This window comes from Sardina pilchardus, chromosome 9 (genome assembly GCF_963854185.1).
Source record: "Sardina pilchardus chromosome 9, fSarPil1.1, whole genome shotgun sequence".
Lineage (NCBI taxonomy): Eukaryota > Metazoa > Chordata > Actinopteri > Clupeiformes > Clupeidae > Sardina > Sardina pilchardus.
In genome coordinates, this window is record NC_085002.1 from 33,074,870 (window position 1) to 33,081,994 (window position 7,125).

Here is a 7,125-nt window from a genome sequence, read left to right on the forward strand (position 1 = left end):
TACCATTTGAACTTTTAATGAACACTTTTCAATGAAAATCATTGAGCAGGCCATACAAACATTATAATATGAAGACATAGGATTGAACAAAAAAATATTGTACAGGCCTGAGACGGTGCAGCATAACCTTGTCTGATTTGACACGGAATGAGTCAGGGGGTAAATAGTGCAGTGTGTAAGTGCAGTATGGCAAGTCCATGTAATGTAGTATGTGTGCTCAGGATGCGAATGGCATGAGGAAAGAAACTCCTCCTCAGTCTTCTGTTTTAGCCAAGTGGGATCAGACGTCTGCGTTACCTCAATGGTTTAAATAGTCCATGGTCAGAGTGTTAAAAAATGTTGGCCCCCTGTCCGTCCTCTTCTGGTCCTGCAGGGGTAGGGTGGTGCTCTGATGGTACCTTCGGCAGTAAATCAAGTATCTGTAAAAGAGTACAATAGGCCCTGTCCATGAATATAACTAATACAAACTACTCAAACTAGTAATCTTTTGTGACAAATAAAAAAAATACCCACATTAGCAACCTATAGTCAGATGCAATAGTTACAGTATAAGTAATGCAGATGTCGGGTGCTTTTCTTTTGATAGGAAGGATATTTCAAAGTGACCCCACAGTTCTGAGCAATAGTATATCTGTGCGATATCATACCTAAGTGCAACACTGTCTCCAGCAGCTCCAGCCTTTGTACGTACACCACCTTTCTGATGCCTTACATCGATCGTCCCCCATCTGACTTGCAATAGCAGCCTTTGGCTCCACACTGAGATTGTGACATGGCACCTAAAAAATAAAACAGCAATTGTCATACACCTTGTCATTGTTGAGCAAGATTTTTAAAAAATGAAGCATTAAAAAATAAGTAAGACAAGTCAATGAAATGTACAAACAGATATTATAATTACCTTGTGAAGGCACCCTTGTCACCACCACCATCACCATCTACTGTATGTTAATTCCTGGTATCAGTTTATTTGTGAGGGCTCTGTCAATAAAAGATAGGATTTAACATAAGTATGCATTCTATACAATACACTTGAAATAATGAATATGCTCAGTTTGGCAGATATTCACAACACTTTACATTACCACCAACACAATGGTAAACATGGATATTTCAAGAGTATAGTATTTTAAGTAGCTGCATTCATTCACAGTAGAGCACTCACAATGGTACCAATAAATACATTCAAAACACGTTAACACTTACGCCAGGGAAGCAGCTATGGCTTCTAGACGTCATCAATTAGCAAGTAGTGCAATCAGGACAGACCGACTTTACCCGGGATGGTTGATGGAGCCCACTACAATATCATAACAACAAACAGACAAGGAAGAGAGGGGATAAACGTACAAATAAATGCACACATCATAATGCTATATGTAATTCTGTACAATTTTTGTATGTGAATGTGTGCAGGGCCGGACCTACATTATTCTGGGCTGTCTTCGTATGGAAGTGGCACAAATTTGGAATTTTCGAGAATGCGCTCAGTGTTCCCAGGGCAACAGTCCTCACAATGCAATGTCTGTAAACAGAGGGAACAGAGGGAGACTAAGATTGATAAGTTGCAAAACACACAGAAGATAAAAAGATCATCACTGAAGCACTACTACACTCATATGCATTTTAAATAAACACATAGTTCGGCGCAGATTAGGTACTATATCAAACAAGGGGTAAATAAGGGCTATGAAATGAAGAACATGAAGCCAAACACTACCCTTCACAACCTAAAGTGCATCATACCCCCATTCACATCCGTGACACGTCTGTTAATGACAATGGCCATACTAAACTGCAGTTTAGTTAAGGTTAAGGTGGGAGATAAATTACTACATTCATTAGTTTTACTGGTCCTTTGTATCGGCACTACTGTATATCAAATTTAAATTAAGTTATCTACCTAAGCCTATGTCCCATGACAATTCTTAAGTCACGTTAGTTAGGAAAGTAACGTTAACAACTCATCTGTGTCTGCAATGTTAACTTAATGTTAGCCTGCATGGCTACAATCAGCCACTTTAAAGATAGCTAACGTAAATGTTACTTGCGCCTGATATTTCATTCAAACTTAAACTACATTCACAACGACATCTTACACAGACGTGTTGTTGGATATGATATTAACTACCATTCCAGATATTGCACATAATCGTGAAGTTAGCTATTGAAAAAGCTAACTCTGCAAATGTTAGCGATTCTTAGCTCGCTAGCTAATGGCTAGCCAGCCACTTCTAACACAACCGGTTTTGGTAAACATTACAGTATAACACCAATATATTTTTAAAAATTAAATTCCCGTTTCTAAATAACATACAAAAGCACTGTACTTCTTACCTTGGATATGATGGCAGAGTTTGTACAGCTTACACATGCAGAAAAGTGATGATTGAAGTCACTGGTGGACGGCTGAGTTGAAAATTCAGTTGAGGGTGGCAGGTGGGGGTGGGAGGGGTGAACGTTAGAAATCGCCCCACAATGCTGTGCGGTTCAAGTGCAATTCAAATTTCACAACAAGGTGCTGTAATGTGATAGAGCTACTGTGATTTTACAGTAAATGTTTGAGTACAGTAATTTACTGTGAAATAATACTGTAAGGTATTGTGAAATCACAGTAATATTTAACAGTGTAGATATGTAACGTTACTGTGGCTGTCACCATGTCAGAAATGTTTTGGATGTATTATGCACCTTCATGCATCCTATAGGGCCGAGGCCTCTAAAATGAGAATACCTATATAAATGACCATATACAGTCTTACGCTGGAATTGGAGTGATGCAAACATTTCATGAATCACACGTGAGCCCCATCGTCAGATGATTCTTGCACTCAGAGCTGTGCTGGTTGATGAATGAGGGCCAATGTGTTGCTAGATTGGTGCAGGCTTTTGTGACTAAACTGTGCTATGCAGTCAAAAGTACAGTATATGATTCTATCTGGCTGCCTCTACGTCCCTTCCTGAGGACAGTGTATAGTATAGTATATATATATTTTTCTTTATCCCGTGAGGGAAATTCAGTCTCTGCATTTATCCCAATTTGTGAATTAGTGAGCACACACAGCACACAGTGAACAGAACACAGTGAGGTGAATCACACACTAACCCAGAGCAGTGAGCTGCCTTCCCAACAGCAGCGCTCGGGGAGCAGTGAGGGGTTAGGTGCCTTGCTCAAGGGTACTCCAGCCGTGGACTGGTCGGCGATCAAACCAGCAACCCTCGGGTTACAAGCTCGAAGCCCTAACCAGTATAGGCCACGGCTGCCCTCTGCGAGGTGTGACCAAGAGTGTAAAGAGTGAAAAGTGGGAGAGAGAGATGGGGTGGGATCGGGAAATGATGGTGGAATTCCAACCCATGTCCCCATGAACCTGATATGGTACAGATGCTGCAGTCACAGAGCCACCATCCCTCCCCCTTTCTATCACTAGCAGCTTAGTCTCAAGGCCATAGTTTCTTTGTGCTGGCTTCTACTCATAGTTTTTTCTTGTTTGAGGCAGTTTTTTCTTGCCACTGTCACTTGTAAATGGTTCGATACAATTAATAATACAGTTTAATTGGATTGCTTCTTTGATAGCATGTATTGACATTTTGTATAATGTGACATACTGTGATGCTGTTGGGATATGTCAGCTAGTAAAGATAAATATTCTTCTCAGAAAGACATTTATTTTCACTCTCTTCTGTTATTTATTCACATGCTAGTGAGTCTTATCTCTCTTGAATTGCAAATTATACTGTCTTGCTGATTTGTTGCACACATTACCTGTAATGGCAGTGTGACTGTGAGATAGATGGAGAGGGATGTCCTTTCCACCAGATCATGGCTTTGGTGATTCCAACAATGCAGTGTAGAGACTTTTTTCAAGCCTTGTATGGTCATTTCCTTCTCTACTGTCTGTCTTTCAAGACCGACTCAAATACATGGAGGCACGGGAGTAGAACCCAGCTCAAAAAAGTATGCTATGATGCAATGACCGGCTACTTCTGAGTGTGGACAGAAAGAAAGGGATGCATGTCCTCGAGCAGGAAAACGGTGACGGGGGCAAAATATTGTATGAAATTAAATTATATCTATATATGTTCAAGTTCAAGTACCAAATGCAGCCCTCTAGCAAAAACTTCCACTTTGCATAAACCCGATGGACATGAATTCATCAGCCATGTTTCATGGATTAACCCATATGTGACTAAAACATGAAAATAAGTCACAGTAAAAATGGATTTAACAGATGATTTTCAAATGTATCAGTATGATATTAGCTTGTACAGCAGTTGGAGCGATATTGTAACCACGTCACCGGTATCACAATAATGAATGTGTGAAAATAGTAAGCTTTTCTTACTCATGGTGTCTGATGACTTTATTCAAAAACAATTTAAAACGGTAAAATATATTCATTTAGGCATTTTCTTAGGGTTGATTCATAGTCTGCAAGCTACATGACCACACCCAGCTATGCAATGAGGACTCAAAGATTAAAGACAGAGGGCCATATGTACTAAGAAAGTGCTAATAGCGAGTTTTTGTATGTGTAACCTGCGTTGTGTGGAACCACCGCGGTCCAGCCCTGCAGACGCCTGGACTTGAACCCGCGAAACAGCAGCACCTCGGATCGGGAGTCGAGCGCGCTAACAATCCAGCTAAAAGCCCAGGCTACTAGCTTTCATGCCAGCAGCGCTCTTGAAGCGTCGGGGAGTGAGGTTTACTAACGTTCTACAGCATAGCTAACCCGCTAGCACCCATTACACTCACCCCCCTAAACCTCACTCCCGATCCGGGTCACGGCACCAATGTAACCTGCGTTGTGTGGAACCACCGCGGTCCAGCCCTGCACAAGCCCGGACTCGAACCCGCGAAACAGCAGCACCTCGGATCGGGAGTCGAGCGCGCTAACAATCCAGCTAAAAGCCCAGGCTACTAGCTTTCATGCCAGCAGCGCTCTTGAAGCGTCGGGGAGTGAGGTTTACTAACGTTCTACAGCATAGCTAACCCGCTAGCACCCGTTACATATGCGCAGAATGCGAACACTGTGCCTTGCTATATTGCGTGGAATTTACTAAGCTGTCACTTCATTACGTTAACAGCGTTCATCACCGCCCATCCCTGCCCCCTGTACAACGCCAATTGCGCGTGCAGAGCTGAACCACAAGCGCAGTTGAATATTGCAACATTTAAAAAGAACCAAAGTTTAGCGATCATACATGATACAAAGAGATGTAAACGAGCAGCGACAGGCCTAGTAGTTCTACTAATCCACTTAAAAAAAATACTTTTTAAGAACTATTTACAGCACAAAGACAAGGGATATGACTTAATACCTAGTCTAACAGATTGGGAAGTGTAGGCTATGTCGTGAAAGAGAAAATACGATTTTAGAGAGAGGCAAACAAAAGTTAAGGTTGCTTTTGAAATAGGCAATCTGCGTTTTTCCTTCAGTGCGACCTGTTTGTACAGTACATACCATCGGCATGTTTTTACGTGCACGTTACGCCTAAAATGGCCGCAAAAACGTTAGTACATCTGGCCCAGAGTATTTCACTTAGCATAGAGAGTATCTGTTAGAAAACTAGCAGATTCTGTTTTACAAACCCATTTACAACCATGTGTTTGGGGAGTACAACATAGCAGTATCTCATGCCCTGCATGCTTATCTGGCACCTACTGTACATGAATAATGAAATAAGCTTTATACTGACCTTGCAGCCAATGCCTCACAGCAGGCTTTAGCAACTCTAGCAATCTGAATATCCAACTCAAAGTGGTGCCGTAATGTGTGGAAGGGGGAGATGATAAGAGGGATAGTTTGCGTCACACTCTATTCAGCGTCACACTCGGTCTTAGTTCAGATTGACTTGTTATTAGTGCTTATTTCAAAGTCTGAAATTTGCATCTGAGGGAGGAAACAAATATGTTTTTTTGGGTGCTTGTGGCCATGCAGCAAACTTTCCATTATATCACACAGCCAAGGTAAAAGCGTATTTCTATTCTGTCTATTTAGGATTCTGTTGTGTTTTTGCAGGAGTATACTTTGTTAACAAATTAAAGCATCACTAAAGAGTTTTTCGTACCTTGAAATACTGTTTCTATAATCATATTGGGGGTTCATCAACTCGTAACAGGGTGAACGGCACTTCTGCTTTCACCTTGCGGCCCTCTATGGGCTATAACCGCACTATGTGGAGTGTTTTCAGTGGCAGGCTGGATGTTACCGTTGACTTGCGTTATCTCGGCACCAGATTAGCACGAGATGAACGCTGCAACTCAAGGAAGGGCAGAAATTCACTGAAAATGGTCTCCACCGACCTATGTATTCACCCCGACTAAGTTGGAAATGAGGTCCTATGTCCAAAATTCCGAACTATTCCTTTAAGGGAATAACATAGTTTAATATGAAAAAACGGTGAAGTGTTCCTTTAAGTCAATTCCTTTCCCTATGGACAATTTATTCCCTACACTGGACTATTTGAACCTTCTGAGACTAAAAATGTCAGTGAGTTTTTCTTTGCCCCTCATGGGCTCTCTCTGAATGTTGAACACTCTGTAAAGCACCATGAGACATGAGACGTGCTCTATAAGTGAAATTAAATTGAAATTGAAATAGAGAATGTAAGACTTGAAGTTTGCAAGGATTTGCAGGAGTAGGGGATGATGGTACTGCAGAGGAGAATTTTCAGATAAGTAGCAACACCATACGGCGGCCATTTTATGTACCACTATGCAGTACATCTGGTTTCATATGTTCTTCTGTCTGCTAATTTTTAAGGCACTTTGAATTATTAATATGTGAGTTGTGTGGCTTAAATAAGCTTGCAGACACTTTCTAACTATCTTTATTATCTATGTTACTATTACAATCTCACTTATAAGATTAATAGAATAGTTTGTCCCACTTTTTTTATTACTGTTAATTTTAATTTAATTTATTAAATTAATTTCTGACTAACGTTTTACAATTAAGCCACATTTGTAACCCCCGGTATTTGTACACTGTGAGCTTGGAATGTTTGGGCTTTTTGTGTTCATTAACAACCTTCTTTACCACTCTCAGGCACTGTGTAAGAAGTGAAACGCTACAAACCACAAAGAGGCTCTGTTACCATCCTCCATGTTATCCACCTTGGCTT

The 7,125-nt window shown here is 40.9% G+C and overlaps 1 long non-coding RNA gene across 1 annotated transcript; it reads right to left on the minus strand.

Moving 5' to 3' along the window:
• On the minus strand, window positions 1-2,442 carry LOC134092337 (uncharacterized). The gene is made up of 6 exons (XR_009940205.1): window positions 2,338-2,442; window positions 1,429-1,525; window positions 1,207-1,300; window positions 902-981; window positions 648-779; window positions 1-419 (listed from the first exon to the last, which is right to left on the minus strand). It is a non-coding gene; the product is annotated as an uncharacterized LOC134092337 (long non-coding RNA).
• Between the last annotated feature and the right edge of the window lie 4,683 nt (window positions 2,443-7,125).